Source organism: Prionailurus viverrinus, chromosome A1, assembly GCF_022837055.1.
Source record: "Prionailurus viverrinus isolate Anna chromosome A1, UM_Priviv_1.0, whole genome shotgun sequence".
NCBI classification, from domain to species: Eukaryota; Metazoa; Chordata; class Mammalia; order Carnivora; family Felidae; genus Prionailurus; species Prionailurus viverrinus.
Window position 1 is genome coordinate 109,576,500 of NC_062561.1, and position 5,353 is coordinate 109,581,852.

The window sequence follows — 5,353 nt, forward strand, 5'->3', positions numbered from 1 at the left end:
AACCTATTTAATCATGCAATGAATTATTATTCAGCCATAAAAAGAAATGAAGTAGTGATACATCCTACAATATGGATAATCTGGAAACATTCTCCTAAGTGGAAGAAGGCAGACACAAAAGACTACACACTGTATGATGCCAATTATATGAAATTTCCAGAATAGGCAAATCCACAGAGACAGAAGGGAAATTAGTGGCTTCCAGGAGCTAGAGGAAGGGGAAATGAGGAGTGACTGTTTAATGAGTACAGGGTTTCCTTTTGGGTTGATGAAAATAAAGTGGATGATAAAGTGGAAAGTGGTGATGGCTGCACAACATTATGAATGTACTGAATGTCACTGAATGCATTATAGGACTCCAAAGACTTACTGTAAAGCTACAGTAATTATGACATTGTGGTATTAGTGAAAGTATAACCACATAGATTAATAGAAAGGAACAGAGACCAGAAATAGACCTATGTATCTATGGTCACTTTATTTCAACAATGTTTCAAAGGCAATTTAACAGAGAAAGAAAACTGTTTTCAACAAATGGTGCTGGAACAATTGGTTGTCCACAAGAAAGTAAATAAATAAATAAATAAATAAGCCTCAATCCTTACCTCACATGATACATGAAACTGACTCAAAATGGATCAAAGACATAAATGTAAAATCTAAAACCATAAAATTTCTAGAGGGAAACAGAAGAGAAAATCTTTGTGACCTTTGATTTGGCAAAGATTTCTTAATTAGGCAAAGATATAACACAAAAATCATGATCCATAAAAATAATAAATTAAACAAGGTAAATACTGGGAGAAGTTACTTGTAAAATATATATGATTTAAAAATCCTGTACCCAGCAGATATAAAGAATTCTAAAAACTCACTAAAAAAATACACAACTTAATATGTTAAATAGACTGAAGAGCTAAATGATATTTCAACAAAGAAAACCTACAGAAGGCAAATAAGCACATGAAAAAATAATGACTATCATTAATTATTAAGGAAATGGAGATGATAAGATACCACTACACAGCTATAATGACTTAAATAAAAAGTAAAATGACAATACTCTTCTATAAACCTAAAATTACCTAAAAATAAAAGTAAAAAATGTAAGATAACAATGGAATATACATTGAGAGAGAAATATATAAACTGAAACATAAGATGAGCCTGCAGGCATCTTTTGGTCCGAGAAAGTAACAAAGTGCTTTAAAAAAAAAATGGAGGCACAATGAAAGAACACAGGAGACCACCTAAAAAAGCTCAAAATGGACAAAGTTGGAAAAACCTGGGCAACAAAATATATAACAAAAATACTAGAGAATAGCATAGAGAATAAAATAAATAACTATGACTGCATGGTGATATACAGAAATGATTAAATAAGCAAAGAAATGAGGAAAAAGTGACAAAAGGTCCTAATGGAAAAATTCCAATTAATATAGATAGAAGAATAGGAGTGCCTGGGTGTCTTAGTCAGTTAGGCATCTGACTCTTGATTTTGGCTCAGGTCATGATCTCACAGTTTGTGAGATCCAGGCCTGTGTCAGGCTCTGCACTGATAGCATGGAGCCTGCTTGGGATTCTCTCTCTCCCTCTCTCTCTTCCCCTTCCCCACTCTCTCTCTCTTTCCTGAAATGAAATGAAATGAAATGAAATAAAATAAAATAAAATAAAATAAAATAAAATAAAATAAAATAAATATAGAAGAAATGAGGGAAATAGAAAATCACCACCAGAACACTACAGTTATAATTCCTGTAGTGAAGAATTACCAATGGATGGTAAAATTAGCAGGTTAATGTTTAAACAAGAACAGGGTATTTGCAAAGTCTGAAAGTATCCCCCCCACCACCAAATATTTAGTAATTACAAGGAGAAAAATAGTAACTCTGCAGTGGAGAATCCTAACAAACACCATCTTAAGCAAGCCCCCAGTCACCCATAGTGATGTCAGGTACGACGTCAGGTACTCCTTGATAGGTAACACCAAGAAGAGAACAACACTTCTGTGACATTGTTCCCAATAATGTATAAGCCCAATCTCATCATGAGAAAACATCAAACAAATGCAAAATGAAAAATAAAAGACACTTTACAAAATAAGTAACCAGGATTATGGAAAATCGTTATGGTCATGAAAGACAAGGATGACTGAGGAACTATCACTGACTGAAAGAAGCTAAAGGAACACAACAAAAAAATGAAATGTGGTACCCTAGACTGGATCTTGGAACAGAAACAGGACAATAGTGAAAAACATCTGAATAAATTCATTACTTTGGTCAATAGTATGGCACCCAAGGCAATGTCCTTGCTTTAATAAACATCTAATAGTCATGTAAGATGTTAACATAAGAGGAAGCTATACATGAAAATGCTTTGTACCATTTTTGTAACCTTCTATAAATCTAAAATTACCTAAAGATAAAAGCAAAAAATATAAAATAACAATGGCATATACATTGAGAGAGAAATATATAAACTGAATGTATTCTATGGTCCTTGCACAATCTAGGAAGAAGTAAAACTACCAAATAATATAATAAAATGGTAAACAAAAAATGTACGTCATACTTTCTAGGGTAGCTACTTAAAGACCAGCTAAGAGTTTAGTAACCTCCAAGATAGCAGAATGAGAAAATGGAATAATAAAATGAAAGTTAAAATAAAGCAAAGATAAAAAAAAAAAAAGAGAGAGAGAGAGACAGAGTCATGAACAAGTGGAAAAAAATGAAAGCCACTTAGGAAAATAGTAGATTAAAAGCCAAATATGTGAATAATTAAATTAATTGAAAGTATACTAAATGCTAAACAATGTAGGACTGCATTGAAACATCCAACTATATAATGTAAATAAGAGACATACAGAAGAGGTAAGGAGAGTTTAAAGTAAAAGAATGTAAAATGACCAGGGCGCCTGGGTGGCTTAGTCGGTTAAGCGTCCAACTTGGGCTCAGGTCATTATCTCATGGTTTGGGAGTTCAAGCTTCGCATCGGGCTCCATGCTGTCAGTTTAGAGCCTGGAGCCTGCTTCAGATTCTGCATCTCTCGCTCTCTGCCCCTCCCCCACTCACGCTCTGTCTCTGTCTCTCAAAAAAGAATAAACGTTAAAAAAATTACAGGGGCGCCTGGGTGGCGCAGTCGGTTAAGCGTCCGACTTCAGCCAGGTCACGATCTCGCGGTCCGTGAGTTCGAGCCCCGCGTCAGGCTCTGGGCTGATGGCTCAGAGCCTGGAGCCTGTTTCTGATTCTGTGTCTCCCTCTCTCTCTGCCCCTCCCCCATTCATGCTCTGTCTCTCTCTGTCCCAAAAATAAATAAGCGTTCAAAAAAAAAGAAAATTACAAAAAAAAATTACAAAAAAAAAAGAATGTAAAATGACCTACTATGCCAACACTAGCCCAAGAAATCTGATGAAACCATGCAAGTATCCAACAAGGTAAACTTGGAGACAAAAATTACTGCTAAAGATAAAAATGGTAAGTGTGTCATAATGATAAAAGTTAAATTCATGTGGTAGATTTAACAATTCTAAATTTGTATGTACCTACTACCATAACCTCAAATATATACAAAGCAAAAATTAACCAAAATATAAGGATAATTAGAGAAAGCTGCAAACATACTGGGAACTTAACAAATCTTTCTCAGTAACTTACCGAGAAAGCAGGTAAAAAATTCAGTAAGGATACAGAATATTTGAACATTATGATTTATAAATATAACCTAATTAATGTCCATAGTACATTACTCCCAGATCTATACCATATACATTCTTCCTAAGTTCACTTTGAATATTTTCAAAATTTAACCACTGCTGGATCACTAAGCAAATTTTAAGAAATTTTAAAGGATTGAAAACAGACATTATATTTTCTGGTCAAAATATAATTAAATTAGGAATTAATAACAAAAGATTAAAAATCTCAAAAATCTGGAAACTAAGAAATAAGCTTCTAAATAATCTATAGGTTATAGAACAGAACACATAGAAAATAAAAAATAGGGCACCTGGGTGGCTCAGTCAGTTGAGCATCTGAATCTTGATTTCAGCTCAAGTATCATGATCATGGTCATGGCAGTCATGGTCATGGTCATGGGATCAAGCCCTGCATCGGGCTCAACACTGAGCATGGGGCCTGCATGAGATTCTCTTTCTCCCTCTCTAGGACCCTCACCCTGACTGCCTGCTCCTCTCTCTCTCTCTAAAAAAGAAAGAAAGGAAAAAAATATGTTGGACTGAGTAATAACAACAATGTAATATATTAACACTTGCAAGATTCAGCTAAAGCCATGCAGCCTAAAGCTAGAGGTAAATGTATTAATTAGTTTGCGGGTGACTGCTGAAAAGTGTTCTATTTTGCTAGGCTGCCTCTTTTCAGTCCTCTGGCTAGAGGACACAGGGTTTTCTTTGGTTTTTTTTCTGTTTGTATCTGTTGGCCTTCCCAGGTGGCTGGCTTCTCCAGTACCAAGTCTGAGCTGTATGAAGAAAAAAAAAAAACAAAAAAAAACCAGAGAACTCACTGCAATATCATTCCTTGTGTTCCTAGCTGGTCTGCCTTCTTCTCTCTACCTTTCAGAATGTTCTTATGTTTGTTTTAAATATAATGTCCAGGGTTTTTAGCTATACTTAGTGAGAGAAATAAGGAAAACTACTTCTGCTTCACCTTTCCAGACAAAGAAGTCTCTCAGAAGGGGCTTTTAAGGTACTGACTTTATTGCCCTCTTTCTTAACTTGGGTGGTGGTTACACCTTACTATTCTTTAAGTTTCTATGATTTATGCATGCCCCCATGTATACATTTCACAATTTGAAAATAAGCAGCTTTGTAAACTGTTACAACATTGCAGTTCTCATAATCCTCTCTGAGGCAAGGAGAAAACATCTCTTTCACTTTGCAGCAGGGATACTGAAGCTTGGAAAACAAAGAGAAAGAATACTGGACCTAGGTCAAGAACCCAAGGCCAGGGCTCTTAACCACTAAGACATTCACTACTCAAACTCCTCAGTTTGGCCTTCATAAAGAATAAAAGATGTTGAACTTGATAAAATTTCTTTACTCTTAGAATCACACCCAAAATAAGGCTCTTCAGGCTTCTCGCAAGGACATGTTATTTTTTGGTTAAAACTTCAAACAATGGAAATGCCAAATAAATAAATGTGTAAATGAAGTATTGGAAGTTGGATTTACTAAAATATGTTATAAAACCACTACAAGGCACTAGAAAGCTTGACTCTACAGCCACTCTGACCCTGTCCTCTGGGTACAGAGTTATCATAGACTAACCAGAAAGATTGCCAGATAAGTATGGATTCAGCTTACCTGGGACTTGCTCTAGTCTGCCTTCCCTCTGCT